The sequence below is a fragment of the Jaculus jaculus genome, unplaced genomic scaffold (genome assembly GCF_020740685.1).
Source record: "Jaculus jaculus isolate mJacJac1 unplaced genomic scaffold, mJacJac1.mat.Y.cur mat_scaffold_57_1_531177_arrow_ctg1, whole genome shotgun sequence".
Lineage (NCBI taxonomy): Eukaryota > Metazoa > Chordata > Mammalia > Rodentia > Dipodidae > Jaculus > Jaculus jaculus.
The window spans coordinates 393,388-409,870 of NW_025423505.1; the positions used below are offsets into that span (position 1 = coordinate 393,388).

Consider the following 16,483-nt stretch of genomic DNA (forward strand, 5'->3'; position numbering starts at 1 on the left):
CCAGGCTGTTTTTGTCATTATGACTTTGCAATATAGCTATAGATCAGTTTTTTTTATTTTCTTTTGCTGAGGTTGTTTAGATATCTGAAGCCTTCTGCCATTCTATATGAATTTTGAGATCATTTTTTTAATCTCTGTGAAGAATGGTGCTGATATTTTTATTGGTATTGTGTTAAATATGTGTATTGCTTTTGGTAGAATTGCCATTTTCACAATATTAATTCTACTTATCCAGGAGCATTGGAGACTTTTCATCTTCTGATCTCCTCCTCTATTTATTTCTTGAATGTTTTTATGTTCTCATTATATAGGTCTTTAACATTCTTGGTTTATGTTTTTCCAAGGTATTTGATTTTTGTTGATATTGAAAATGGGAAAGCCTCGCTGATTTCTTTCTGGTATATTTGTCCTTTGCACATAGAAAAGCTACTGATTTGCAGCAGTGGTACTATGCTGAAGAGCACTGGTGAGAGTGGGCTCCCATTTTTCCCATGTTTTGATCATGATCCCGTGTTTTTTGTCAAAGGTATTCTCTGCATCAATTGAAATGATCATGTGGTTCTTATGGTTATGTTTATTAAAGTGGTGTATTACATTGACCAATTTCCATATGTTAAACTATCCCTGAATCCCTGGGATGAAGCCTACTTGTTCAAGGTGGATAATGATGTGTTGTTAAATTCAGTTTGCAAGAATTTTATTTAGGATCTGTGTATTTAAGTTCATTAGAAATATAGACTTATGGTTTTCTTCTCTTGTTGCATCTGTCTCATTTGGTATTAGGGTGTTGCTAGCTTCATAAAAGGAGTCAAGGGAGAATTCCTTGGTCTCTGATTATGTGGAACAGTTATAGAAAAATTGGTTTCAATTCTTCAGTGAAGGTTTGATAGAATTCAGCTGAGAAGCCATCTGGTCATGAACTTTTCTTTTTTGGGAGGTTTTTTAACACCGTTTCAGTCTCCATGGATATGTCAGTTTTGTTTAGGAGATTAATCTGCTCTGACGTTAGTCTTGGTAGGTGGTATGTGTCTAGGAATCCAACCATTTATTCTGTATTATTTAATATGGTGGAGTAGAGGTTTTGGAAGTATGCCCTGATGATTCTTCCAATTTCCTTGATGTCTGTTGTGATCTCTCCTTTTTCATTTCTGATTTTGTTAATTTGAGACTTTTCTTTTTTGTTTGACTAATTTGGCTATCTTTCTTAATGTGTTGAGATTTTTTTTTTCACCAATAGTTAATGGAGTCAAACCTATTCCAAGCCAGAAGCAAACACTATGACTCTATCTTCTTGCTATCTAGAAAGTCAACAGGAGTGTGTTCCAGCACACAAGTGCTTTCATTGTTTGTCAGGGAGGCAAAAAGCATGTCCATTGTCCCCAAAGTTTCTAGCAGTTCTCTCTGGTAATCCATCTCTTTTTCTATATGTCCTTGAAGTACTAAAAACATTTTATCAACTACTTGTGACTGACCAATCACAGGCAGATATATATCAATAATTATTTCAGCAGCATTGATCAAACCAGGGGCAATCTTGGCTGAGACAGATTCCTTATCAAAAAATTAAGAACACGAGTAATTTCCTTTTCATCCTGACCTACCAGAGCATTTGCAAGGACTCCTCTTCGATTTAACTCCTTTATGATGGACACTGTAACCTCAGGTGTCTTTATTACACAGTTAGGCTCAAGGGCTCTGTCAAGAGCCTTTGAGATCCGAAAGTTTTCCAGATCCTTGTCATACCATTCTAGGTGCTTTTTTGTTGGCCTGTTGATAAAAATGTCATCCCAATGCTTCATATAATATTTTCCTTTAATAGAAGTTCGATATGCAGGCCTCCTTCTCCTTGGAAGAGAATCTTTCTTTGTTTCAAATTTCTGATGTTTAACATTCACTATCCCATTGGTCATCCAACAACAATTGGCTCATCTTCATGAGCAAGTGCAAGACTTAAACTTGAATCTGTGTAATCAATTGAAGCTGTGCACTACTTTGTAGGACACTGTGCTGTGCACTTTGACTTTCCTATCCATTGAGCGAGAGAGCAACCTCTGTCCTGAGCTGCTCAAACATAAACATGTCACAGTCCCTGTGATGATTTTTCAAAGACACAAGCAACTACCCTCCTTTGAACACATGTCCCAGACTTTAACATAATGAACTCCTGAAGATACCAGAAACCCTCCAGAGGGGAAAAGCAGGACACTCTCCACAGCCTGCCCATGCTTGACACAGAAAACATTTTTACTTGTTCACACATCAAACATCTTCACAGTATGATCGAATTGCCCTGTTACAAAGAGATCAGTTTACTAGGATATCCACACCACACATAGTCAGAATGTTCTTTGAATGTCAGAATCTCTTTGGCATTTGGAATATCCCATAATTTAACTATATAATCATCAGCCCCAGAGACCACATTGTATTTGTCAAATGTAAAGTCTACTGTGTGAACTGCTTTTGTATGGTCTTCAAACTGCCTGAGGGGAGCCCTCTCATGTATATCAAGAAGCTGAACTCTACCATCTTCACTACCAGCTACAAGCAATTGGACATCATGTCGAAAAGTAGCACAGTATGCTGTGTCTTTAAAATGGGAAAAGATTTTTATAGGTTCTTGGGAGTATTGGCCATAAATATGAGTTCTTGAGGAAACTGTGACCGCATAGTTATATGGAGGCTGGGAAGAAAAGTCTACTTTTGACACTGCACCAAATTCCTTAATATGTTCAGGAGTCTTATAGTTGTTCCAGTACAAAGTATCTTGAGTGACCTTTTCATCAAGTACAGGATATGTTTGAGTAGCTACAGGTATATAACTAGCCATGATTTCATATAATTGCATTGCTGTCCAGTGGCCAATAATCTCCACGGGGCTGCAGGGACATGCCAACTCCCAAGGACAATTTTCCGGTCTCGGCCAGCACTCTGTCCACCACACTGCTCTTGAAATCACTCCTCACTTGATTTTTTGAACTTAGCAAAGTTTTTTGCCCTCCCAATCAATTCCTTCTGTCTTATGTTCCAGATCAGAGGTTCTTTCTTTCACATGAGTAACTCTATTGGTAAGGGGTTCTAAAGAGGTTTTTATAATATCTATTTGGTTTTTGTCTTCTGTTGTGTTACTTTGCATCATGTCCATCTCTTTTTTGAGGTACAAGTTTGAGTTCTGATTTTCTTGGTGCTTCCTGGAGTTCATTCTTGCATTTGTTCAGTCTTCATTGAGCTTAATCAATCGGTTGTTGAGAGCTTCCATTTCTTGACTTACCTTCAATTAATTCATAGCTCTTGGGAGCGTTCTAATGTTTTCTTCAATCAAGTTGAGCCTACTGTCAAAAGCTGAATGCTCCAGGAAATATTCTGTTCAATTTCATTGATACAACTGCTGGTTCCTTGATGGTTTGCTTCCAGTTCAGTTATTTTATTTATTTTTTTGATCAGGGTGTTGTTGGTTGTTGTGTTTTCATTTTGTGAATGATTTTTTTGTTGATTTCTTTAGGATTTAATTGGAGGCTTCCATTGTCACACTAGGCATTCTTGGTGGCGATCTGTCCTTTTTCTGACTTTTGTTGGCTTTTATGCATTGTTGTCTACCCATTTTAGGAAGACTTTTTATTTTATTGAGGAGGAAGCAAGTTTTTGTACTTTGACCCATGCACCTTCTGCATCAGGTTAACAGGGATGTTGGTACCCAGTGGCCAGTCAGGATACCAGAACAAAAGTCCTGATTTTACAGCTCACACAGGGACCAGGCCTGCCCAAGCAAGGTACAATGGGATCTACCAGGACCAGGGTACTGGGAGGAGCCAGGGAACAGGCATCTGGCCTAGTTATTCCATGCCATGCCCTCCAGCTCACAGACCATCACAGGGAACCCAGACCAGAGAGGTGAGAAGATCCCAGGAACAGGGGCCTGGCCTCCTCGTTGCACACTGCCATGCCCGCCCACACATTGACAGGCACAGGGAACCCAGATCAGGGAGGGGGGAGGAACCTGGCAACAGGGGTCTGGCCTACTCATTCTCATTCCAGACTGCTGTGTGTTCACCCTCCCACTGCACAGGGAACCAGACTGGGGAGGGTTTTGTTTTTATTTTTGTTTTTGTTTTTGAGGTAGGTTTGAGCTCCAGCCTAGGCTGACCCGGAATTTACCACCTAAGTTCTGGGATGAAAGGTGTGTAAAGGAATGACTGAGAGATGAAAATACAGTTTAGAAAATTGGGGCTCCTTCTTAGTTGCTAGAAGGTGATTGTCATACTAAGAGACAGGCATAAATTTTATGCCAAAAAAAAAAATGAGAGCGCCAGATGGCAGCTTCTGCTCAGGATCCATAGTGTATAGGATGGCTGAGCTGACCATATTGCCCATCCAACATGTCTTAGGAGAGGATCATGCACGATTTAGCCATTTTCTCCATCATCTGCTGTCACCCACCCATGTGCCACATGACTTGGATTTTACTGAGTTCCCACACTAAGAAAACAAAACAAACGAACAAACAAAAAAACATTTGGGGCTGGAGAGATGTCTTAGTGGTTAAGGTGCTTGCCTGTGAAGCCTAGGAACCAATGTTCAACTTCCCAGATTCCACATAAGTTAGACAAAGGTATGGCAAGTGTAAGGTTGCACATATCCACTAGGTGGTGCAAGTAGCTGGAATTCTTTTGCAGTGGCTGAGACCCTAGTGTGCCAATTCTCTCTCACTCTTACTTTATCTAAAACAAAAAAAATACATTTGATAGATCCTTTGGCTGACTTTGATTACTAAACTAATGAAGAAGAAAAACATGTTTTAAGTAAAATTCAGCTTTCATAGTAAAAAATTATCCCATTTTGTATGTGTGTGAATTAGGTACAAGGGTGTTTTTGTGTTCATGTGTGTGTGTAAATATCTGTGTATGGGACTATAAGTGTGGACCATGCTTCTGTGGTATATTGTGTGTGTCTGTGTGTACATGCATGTGTGTTGATATTTGTATGAGGGGTGCATGTATGGGTGTGTATCGATACATGTGTCAGTCTCTATTTGCCTATGTGTGGTATGTGCATACAAGTGCATGCATTTATATATATGTATACATTCATATGTAAGTCTGTGGTCTGTGGGCACTTATATGTGTATGTTGTTGTATGCATATACATAGTCAATGCATATACATGTATGTGGGTATGCATGCATATCTGTGTGTGTTTTACATATTCATGGGTGTTATACACATTCATGTGTGTTATACATGTTCATGTGGGTCATATATGTTCATGTGTGTTATACATATTTGTGTGTGTTATACATATTCATTTATGTCATACATGGTCATGTGTGTTATATGTATTCATGAGTGTGCTTGAATGTGTATGTGTGCCCCTGAAGAGGTATGGCTGTTTCCATATCATGTGTGCCTCTATGAATAGAATACTCAGTAGATATGGATTAATTTGTCTATTTGTTTATTTATTTATTTATTTATTATTTGTGTGTATATATAATAAGCTTTCTATAAAATTAAAGCTTTACCATACAATGGGGACTGATTTGGTTTTTTTTTGTGGTTGTTAACTTGAAGGGACTTAAATTGCCATGCTCAAAATCCTTGAGTCATGCTTATGAGGGAATTTCTAAAATAGGTGGGAAGATTCAGCCTAACTATGGGTGGTACCATTCCATGGGATGGGACTCTGGACTGCATAAAAAGGAGAAAACATGCCTGGTGATATGGCTCATTGGTTAAGGTGCTTGCATGCAAAGCCTACTGACCTGGGTTCAATGCCCAGTACCTACATAAAGCCAGATGTTCAAAGTGGTGCATGTGTCTGGAATTTGTTTGCAGTGGTTAGAGGCCCTGGCATACTCATTCTCACTCTTTCTTTCTCTTTTTCTTTCTATTTCTCAGTGCTTGTAAATAAATGAGTAAATAAATAAATAAACCAGAAAAATTTAAGGGTCAGAGAAATGGTTCAGCAGTAAAAACACTTGCTTGCAAAGCCTAAGAACCCAGGTTCAATTCTTCAGCACCCAGGTAATCCAGATTTACTAGGTGGTGCATGCATCGGAAGTTTGTTTGCAGCAGCTAGAGGCCCTGGTGCCCCCATTATCTCTCAAAGAAAGGAAGAAAGGAAGAAAGGAAGGAAGGAAGGAAGGAAGGGAGGGAGGGAGAGAGGGAGGGAGGGAGGGAGGGAGGGAGGGAGGGAGGAAGGAAGGAAGGAAGGAAGGAAGGAAGGAAGGAAGGAAGGAAGGAGTTAAGGAAACTACTCTGGTTATCATGGGGATAACAAGATATCCTGACTGTAAGACTGAACCCACTGAAGGCTCAAGAATTGAAAAATGTGAATTAGATCTGAAGGAACAGTGTTTGAAGATGGTCTCTCTGCTCCCCACTGTCAGCATACAGAACCCATAACAGCTATGTTCCATGGAGGTGCCAGCTCTCATTCCAACCTTGCCACATTACTTGTGTGTTGCTGGGTTGGGGATCATGAAAGCTGACCTGGAATTCACTATATAGTCTCAGGGTGGCCTTGAGCTCATGATGATCTACCTACCTCTGCCTCCTGAGTGCTAAACTGTATGAATCTTTGAATGTAAACCCTAAGTTGCAATGTAGACCATGGAATGTTGGAGGTGTCAGGACCATAGAACATTTGCACACACCAAAGAATGAAGGTGGGCATGGTAGTGTATGCCTTTACCCCTAGCTCTCATGAGCCAGAGGTAGGAGGATCACTGTGTGTTCATGGCCTAAGGACCCATGTTTGACTCTCCAGATCCCTAGTAAGCCAGATGCACAAAGGTGAGGCAAGAGGAAGGTTGTACATGGCCACTAGGTGGCACAAGCATCTAGAGTTCAATTGCAATGGCTGAGGCCCTGGTGTGCCAATTCTCTCTCTCTTGTGCATGTGCTCTCTGTTTTTCTCTCCAAAATAAAAAATAGAAAAAATAATAATAACTTTTCTTAGTCAGTTCTTGTATGTGACACCTTCTTTACTTTATTCATTTTTCTTTATTACTGCATATTAATTATTATTACTATGTATTAGTTATAGCTAATATACAATTAATTGTATATGATAGTGTCCTTGTGACTTTTAAAATTAAGATTTAATTTATTTATTTGAGAAAAGATGCAGTTACAGAGAATGGGCATGCCATGGCCTCCAGTCACTTTAAATGAACTCCAGATGCATGCCCCACCTTGTGCATTTGGCTTTATATGTGTACCGGGGAATTGAACTTGGGTCCTTAGGCTTCACAGGAAAGTGACTTAACTGCTGAGCCATCACTCCAGCCCCCATTTGAAGTTATTTTTCCCAAGCCACTTTCATCTTATTCCTTTTTATTCTTGGCTGTCATAAAATAAGGATGGGATCTATTCCATCGTTTCATAGGTATGGACTCTTGCATTTTAATTTTGTGCTTTTACCTATCATTCAACTTTCTGCCATATGTTTGCAATGGGTTTTAAAATGTATTTTATTTGTTTTATTGTTTTTATTTATTTTAGGCATAAGGTGCTATGCGATGTATTTGCATGGATGGATTCTGGGGATTTGAACTCAGGACCTCATACAGTAGTGGCTTACACTTTGCCAACTGAGCCATTTATGCAGAGTTTTGATTTTATTTGTTTTCATCTTTATTTTTTAAATTATTTTATTTATTTGAGAGAGAGGAAAAGAGAAATAGGAGGAGAGAAAGAGTCAGGGTGGGCACACCAGGACCTTCGGCCTCTGCAAATGAACTCCAGATGCATGTGCCACCTTGTGCATCTGGTTTACATGGGTATTGTGGAATCAAACCTGGTCCTTCTGCTTTGCAGGCAAGTGCCTTAACAAATGAGTCATCAAACATCCCTAAGGACCCAGGTTTGCTTCCTCCGAACCCATGTAAAGGCAGATGTACAAGGTAGTGCATGTGTCTAGAGTTCATTTGCAGTGTCTGGACACCCTGGTGCACTCATTCTATCTCTATCTGACTCCTTCTCTATCTCCTTGAAAGTAATTTTTTTTTTAAAAAAAGAGGATTTACACTTCCCACCCAAGGGTCTATCCATTTCTGCCCACAAACATACTGTTTCCTTCATTTCTTTCTTGAAGAAGTGATCCGTCTACACCCGAAAACCTGGAGTAGCATCTATGGTCTCATAACTTTATGTTGTTGTATGTGACATGAACATCAAAAGACCTTCTCAGGGTGGCAGAGATGATTTAGCAGTTAAGGTGCTTGCCTGCAAAGCCAAAGAACAAAGGTTTGATTCCCCATTACCCATGTAAAGCCAGATGCACGAAGTGGCACATGTGTTTGGAGTTCATTTGCAGCAGCTGTAGGCCTTGGTACACACATTTTATCTCTCTCCTTCTTCATCTATTTCATATTAATAAATAAGATATTAAAAGAGACCTTCTCAGAAACCCATTGCTACTATGTAGATGTCCTCTCTAGAACGTAGACTTTCCTCCTCCATCCCTAAGCCACTATTGACTGTCTCATTTTATTTATTTTTTTTTTATTTTTTTTTTTTTAGATTTTATTTATTTATTTGAGAGCAACAGACAGAGAAACAGGCAGAGAGAGAGAGAGAGAGAGAGAATGGGCGCGCCAGGGCCTCCAGCCACTGCAAACGAACGAGCTCCAGACACGTGCGCCCCTTGTGCATCTGGCTAACGTGGGTCCTGGGGAACCAAGCCTCGAACCGGGGTCCTTAGGCTTCACAGGCAAGCGCTTAACCACTAAGCCATCTCTCCAGCCCTCATTTTATTTTTATTTTACAAATTACTAGCTTTTCTACTTAGGGTCTCACTCTGGTAAGGCTGACCTGGAATTCATTTTGTACTCTCAGGGTGGCCTCGAACTCACAGCCATAATCCTCCTACCTCTGCCTTCCCTGTGCCATAATGAAAGGTCTGCGCCACCACACCTGGCTACCATATTGTTTTAACTTGTATATATCCAAACGTTCTTTCTGTCTCAGTGAACTTACCTATTTTACATTATCTATATAAATGAAATAAAACACTGCATGACATTTGGTGTTTGGCTTCATGCATTCAACACTCACCCATGGTGTACATCAACCTGTTTTTTTAATTTCTGTTGAGGTGAGTGCATTGATGAACCACCTTTTCTTAGAGGACAAAGAATTGGCATGCCAGGGCCTCAGCCACTGCGATTGAACTCCACACACTTGCACCATATAGTGGGCATGTGCAATCTTGCGTTTGCCTCACCTGTGTACATCTGGCGAAGTGGTATCTAGGTTATTGAACATGAGTCCTTAGGCTCTTCAGGCAAGCACCTTAACTGCTAACCCATCTCTCCAGCCCAAACCAAGCCACCTTTTCTTTATCTGTTGACATACAATTTTCTTTCCATGTTCACTGGCTGTGACTGTTGCTACCACAAATACTCAGGTACATATTTTCCCTTAAAATACCAGTAATGTGCACAAAAAGTGTAAAACTACACATAAATATGTATCCCCTTTCACACAAACCACACACACACAAACAAACCTTCCCCCTAAAAACTGAGTGTTATACACCCATGTTACCTCAGTGGTTGGCTGAGATAGGAGAGTCAAGAGTTCAAGGCAAGTCTAGACTATATAGTGATCCTATCTCAAAATACAAGAGCAAACAGGAGAGGGGAGGGAGACATAAAGGAGGGGAAGGAAAGTGGTGCTGTGGCCAATGACACAGGGTTCATGTTCTAGAAGTGGGACTGCAATGCATAGACAAAGAAACTCACAACACCCATTAGACATGCAGAAGAGGGCGAACCGATGGGCTCTCTGTCACTACTGGGATAAGAGGCAATGAATCTTAGCCTACCATGTTTTTAATCTTAGGTTTATGCATATATCACAAATAGCTTATGGATGCATCATGAATAATGACTTTGACATAATACAAATTGTCTTGAGAATACTTGACTTTTTGACATGTGGTTAAAAGATAACAGGTCTGTTTTCTAGGAAGATATCTGGCTATCGTAAACAGAGCATGGGAGACTGTGGTTAGGATTTCACTTATTTTTTGTATAATTTGAGTAGGAGCAGCTGCATTCCTCAAACTGCATTGGCACACACATTTACATTTATACAATTATGTTGTCAGTAACATGGAGAGAAGACAGTGGTCTCCAACAAAGAGGGAAGGAAGGAAGGGAGCAAAATAGGGGAACGAGGAGGAAAAGAAAGGCAAGCAGGAAAAAAGAGGGGAAAGGAAAGAGAATAATGGGAAGAAGAAATGAAGGCAGGGAGAAGAAGGGGGAAAGGATGAAGAATGGAATGAAGGAAAAAGAGGTGGGAAGGAAGGAGACTAGGAAGATGGAAGGAAAGAAAGGAAGAAGAAAGTATGAAAAGAAAGGAAGGAAAGGAGAAAAAAGAGGGGGAAGGGAGGAGAAGAATAGAAGAAAAGGAAAAAGAGTGGGAAAGAAAGGAGAAGAATGGAAATAAGGTAGAAAGGAAGGAGGGAGAGAAGGAGGGAAGGAAGGGATGAAACAAAAAGGGAAAACAATGGAATAAAGGAAAAAAGAAAGGAAGGAAGGAAGGAAGGAAGGAAGGGAGGGAGGGAGGGAGGGAGGGAGGGAGAAAAAAGATGAGGAAGGGTAGAATGGTAGGAAGGAAAGAAAGAAGGAAGATATGATGGTTTGATTCATATGTCCCCCATAGACCTAAGTGTTCTAAATGCTAGGTTCCCAGCTGATGGAGATTTGGGAACTAACACCTCTTAGATGCAGTGTATTGCTGGGCTTATGTGTATCATAGCCAGTTTCCCTTTGCCAGTGTTTGGTGCACTCTCTTGTTCCAGTTGTCCACCTGATTTGGCAAGGAAGTGATATCCACTCTCTGCTCATGCTATCCTTTCACCCTATCATCGTGGAGCTTCCTCTTGAGCCTGTAAGCCAAAATAATTTTTTTTTTTCCTCCTCAAACTGCTCTTTGATGGGTGATTTCTGCCAGCAATGCAAACCTGACTGAAACAGAAGGGCAAGCAAGGAAAGCAGGTCAGGGCCTCAGAACACAGGCCTGAGTGCAGCCAATCCCTGTGGGTTGACCCGAGTGTTGTCAGTCACACACAGTGAACTTGTAACATCTTCTGGCCTGGAGTCACACTGTCCCAGGAGGCCTCCTCAGACTCTAGGAGTCTCTATATCTGCTCTCTGAGTAACAGGGTGCACAAGGTCTGTGAGCTACAAAGCCCCTGCTCCAATACAGCTGCATTCCAGGTAGCAGGAACCCCTGCATCTGCTCTCTGGGTGTGTGGTCAGGGGGCACACAAACTCCATGAACTACAGTGTTTCTGCTCCAAAGTACCAAAGTACTGCACCCTATTCCTTATGAAAGCACCCTCCCCTCCTGCAGAGTGGATGGCTCCAGCCTCCCCCACGCCACTAGCAGATGGAATGGCCTGTGACTGTGACATCACAGTGCTGTGGCTCAACCAAAGAGTGTGGGGAAATGTGTGGAGGTAGCAGCACGGTTCATTTTCCTGAGCCTCTATCCAGCAGGATGGCGAGCAGGCAGGTAGCCTTGGCTGTCCACGTGAGTGAAGCCACTCAGCAGCGGGTAGGAGGGCCCAAGGGGCAGTGCTGTGAGGACACCAGGTGACAGGCCCTGCTGAGGCCAACACCCAGCTCCAGCATCACCCAAGATTGTCAGCATCTCTCGGTATTTTCTTCATTGTCCTGTGGATGGGAGGAGAAGGTAAAAACCTACACTGTTAGGTACTAAATGCTAGAAGGAAAAAGCAGGAAGGACAGTAGATGAAGTCTTGACTTTGCCAGCCTCTGGCCATAACTCAGAATACTAAATGCTTTTAGGATGTGACAAATGGATATAGAGCATTACTAAGTGTGATTAACAAAAGTGGAAGTGTCCTGAGTTTAATAAACTGACTCTAATTTGAGAAAAGTTGTCTGTCTAAGGTTCCCATGGTGATAGGCAGGTAGAGACTTTTTTAGAGACATCATTAGACCTGTGAAGAGATGAGGGGTTGGGAGGGGCAGGCAGGTGTGGGGAAAATCCTGACACTTCAGGAATGGAAGAAGAGTTTTGTTACTGAATGGAAAGGAAGAACAGGGAATTACAGGCACAGAGGTGCCAAGTCTCTTGTTTGAATGATGTTTAGATTGATTGGTTAATGTGGTAGTTAGGGTGTCTATAGGAATTTAGATGAGAACATTAAGGAGACAAGTGATGTGATTCAAGTATCTTGTATGTGAATGAGCACATGATGCCACAGAGGACACGTGGAGGTCTGAGGACAACTTTGACTTTGCTTGACACAAGGTCTTCTGAGTCATCCCAAGGTCACTGCCATCTGAAAAGAGAAGGTTCTCCACCAAAAGTGAGAGTAGCATTAATATATGGTTATGGACTTTAAGAGAAGCAATTACTGGGCAGTTTGGTAAGCATAGTATAAACATTTAGCCAGACAGCAGCAGACGTTATACTCCTAGGGCTCATGGCTACCCCTATTGTAGGTTTTCAGCATCAGAGATGTATTCCCTCCCATGGAGCAGGCCTCCGGTCCAATTAGAGGGCAATTGGTATCCACCATGACAGACATGCCACCATTTTACCCATTGGCTAATTTGGCCTAGTTGGCCAAACATAAGGCTTGCAGTGTCCACTGCTAAGTATCTTCACTGGTGATTTCTCTCTCTCTCATTGAAGTGCATGCAGAATGGCTTCTTTCAGCTTTGTGTCAGCTGGTCTACATGGAGGAGTTTATCAGCTCAGCTCCAGCAGGATTTCTCAGTGGCCGTGCAGCCCAAGTATGTGGAGTCTTTGGCAATAGGGTCTTACCATCTATTCCTGGTGGGAAACCAGGGGCCTTGGGAATGGCCTGTAATCTTTTGGAGACATCAGGGATCTCCCTGGCCAAAAACTTACTGGAAGGTATCCCATACCTGGATTTGAAAAATTTCTAGTAACAATCTATGGCTGTTCCATTGTCCAAAACAGTAGGTTTCCATATGATTTATTTATATCCTTTTAGATTTTGATTAGCCCTCCCTCTACCTTCCATTACTCATTCTCTTACCCTGACCTCACTTTGGGCCTTTTCAACCCCATTAATCTATTCTTGACTTACATATATACAATACCATCCTATTAAGTACTCCCCTTCCTTTCTTTCTATTCCCTTTATATCTCCTTTCTTCCTTACTGGCCTCTGCTACTGAGATTTTTTCCTATTCACACAGAAGTCCAATCATCTATAGCTAGGATCCACATATGAGAGAGAACATTCGACATATAGCTTTCTGGGCCTGGGTTACCTCACAATATAATCCTCTCCAGGTCCATTCATTTTCCAGCAAATTTCATAACTTCATTTTTCTTTATCAGTGAGTAGAATGCCATTGCGTAAATTTGCCATATCTTCATTATCCACTCATCAGTTGAGAGATATCTAGGCTGCTTCCATTTCCCAGCTATTGTGAATAGAGCAGCAGAAAACATGGTTGAGCAAGTATCTGTAAGGAAATGAGATGAGTCCTTAGGATATATGCCTAGCAGTGCTATAGCTAGGTCATATGATAGATCTATTTTTAGCTGTCTAGGAACATCCACACTGATTTACACAATGGCTGGAACAGATTGCATCCCCAACAATGTAGAAGGGTTCCTCTTTTTCTGCATCCTTGTCAGCATTTATAGTTATTTGTTTACATGATGGTAACCAACCTGACAGGAGTGAGATGGAATCTCAATGTAGTATTAATCTGCATTTCCCTGATGACTAGGGATATAGAACATTTTTTAGATGTTTATATGTCATCTGTATTTCTTCTTTAGAGAACTCTCTATTTATTTCCACAGCCAATTTTTTAATTGGGTGATTTGATTTCTTATTATTTAATTTTTTGAGTTCTTTGCATATCCTAGATATTACTCTTCTATCAGATGTGTAGCTGGCAAAGGTTTTTTCCCATTAGTAGGCTGTCTCTTTGCTTTATTCACAGTGTCCTTTTGCCATACAAAATCTTTGTAATTTCATGAGGTCCCAGTGGTTAATCTGTGGTTTTATTGCATGAGCAATTGGGGTTATATTCAGAAAGTTTTTGCAAAGACCAATATGTTGAAGGGTTTCCCCTACTTTTTCCTCTAGCAGTTTCAGAGTTTCAGGTCTGATGTTAAGGTCTTTAATCCATTTGGGCTTAATTCTTGTGCATGGAGAGAGAGAAGAATCTATTTTCATCCTTCTACAGATAAATATACAGTTTTCCCAGCACTATTTGCTGAAGAGGCTGTCTTCTCTTCAATGAGTATTTTTGCCATTTTTATTGAATATCAGGTGGCTATAACTACCTGGACTTACATCTGTGTCCACTATTCTGTTCCATTGATCTACCTGTTTGCTTTTGTGCCAGTACTGTGTGGTTTTTGTTACTATGGCTCTGTAGAATAGGTTAAAATCAGGTTTGGTGATATCACCAGCCTTATTTTTGTTGCTGTATATTGTTTTGGATATTTGAGATATTTTGGGCTTCCAAATGATTTTTTCATTTTTTTTTCTATTTCTGTGAAGACTGCCATTCAAATTTTGATGGGGATTGCATTGAATGTGTTGATTGCTTTTGGCAACATTGCCATTTCCACATTATTGATTCTTCTGTTCAAAGAACAAGGGATGTCTTTCCATTTTCTAGTGTCTTCTGTGATTTCTTGCTTGAGTGTTTTAAAGTTTCCATTGTAGAGATCCTTCATCTCTTTAGTTAGGTTTAGTCCAAGGTACTTTTTTTTCCTTTTGATGAAATTATGAATGGAAGTGCTTGTCTGATTTCACCCTTTGTTTGTGTGTTTTAGCATATAGGAAGGCTACTGATTTCTGTGTGTTTATTTTATATCCTGCTACATGTATATAGGAGTTTATCAGCTCTAATAGTTTGCTGGTAGAGTCTTTAGGGTCCTTTATATATAGAATCATGTCATCTGCAAATAATGATAACATGATCGCTTCTTTTCCCATTTGTAACCCTTTTATGTGTGTCTCTTGTCTTATTGCTCTGTCTAAGACATCCAGTATTATATTAAATAAAAGTGGGGACAGTGGACACCTTTGACTTGTTCCTGATTTTAGTGGAAAAGCTTCCATTTTTCCCCATTTAGTAATATGTTGGCTGTAGGCTTGTCATAAATAGCGCTTATTATATTGAGATATTTTCCTTCTATTCCCACTCTCTGTAGGACTTTTATCATGAAGGGATGTGGGATTTTGTCAAATGCTTCTTCTGCATCTAATGAGATGATCATGCAATTTTTGTCCTTCAGTCCATTTATGTAATATATTGCATTTATCTCTTTTCTAGCTTACTGGCCTTTGCTACTGAGTTTTCTTTCTACTCACGCAGAATTCCAGTCATCTTTAGGTAGGATCCACATATAAGAGAGACCATGTGATGTTTGGTTTTCAGGGCCTGGGTTACCTTGCTTTGTATAATCCTTTCCAGATCCATCCATTTTCCTATAAATTTCATAACTTCTTTTTTCTTTACCGCTGAGTAGAACTCCATTGTATAAATGTGCCATATCTGCATTATCCACTTATCAGTTGAGGGACATCTAGGCTGGTTCCATTTCCCAGCTATTGTGAATTGAGCAGCAATAAACATGGTTGAGCAAGTATCTCTAAGGTAATGAAATGAGTCCTTAGGTTATCTGCCTAGGAGTGCTATAGCTGGGTCATATGGTAGATCTATTTTTAGCTGTCTTAGGAACCTCCACACTGATTTCCACAATGCCTGGACCAGATTGCATTCCCACCAACAGTGTAGAAGGATTCCTCTTTTTCCACTTCCTTACCAGCATTCATGGTCATTTGTTTTCATGATGGTAGCCAATCTGACAGGACTGAGATGGAATCTCAATATAGTTTTAATCTGCATTTCCCTGATCACTAGGGATGTAGAACATTTTTTAGATGCTTATATGCCATCCATATTTCTTCTTTTGAGGACTCTCCATTTAGTTCCATAGCCCATGTTTTAATTGGCTTGTTTAACTTCTTATTATTTAACTTTTTGAGTTCTTTGTATATCCTAGATATTAATCCTCTATCAGATGTATAGCTGGCAAAGATTTTTTTCCCATTCTGTAGGTTTCCTCTTTGCTTTATGGACAGTGTCCTTTGCTGTACAAAATCTTTGTAATTTCATGAGGTCTCAGCAATCAATGTGTGGTTTTATTGCCTGAACAACTGGGGTTATACTCAGCAAGTCTTTGCCAAGAGCAATTTGTTGAAGGGTTCCTCTACCTTTTCCTCCAGCAGTTTTAGGGTTTCAAGTCTTTAATCCATTTGGACTTAATTCTCTTTTCTTTTCTTTCTTTCTTTCTTTTTTTTTTTTCTTTTTCGAGGTAGGGTCTCAATCTAGCTCAGGCTGATCTGGAAATCACTCTGTAGTCTCAGGGTGGCCTCAAACTCACAGCAATCCTCCTACCTCTGCCTCCTGAGTGCTGGGATTAAAGGCGTGCAC

At 40.5% G+C, this 16,483-nt stretch overlaps 1 pseudogene; it reads right to left on the reverse strand.

Moving 5' to 3' along the window:
* Positions 1-1,275: 1,275 nt before the first annotated feature.
* On the reverse strand, positions 1,276-2,830 carry LOC123457463 (annotated as a pseudogene).
* Positions 2,831-16,483: the final 13,653 nt, after the last annotated feature.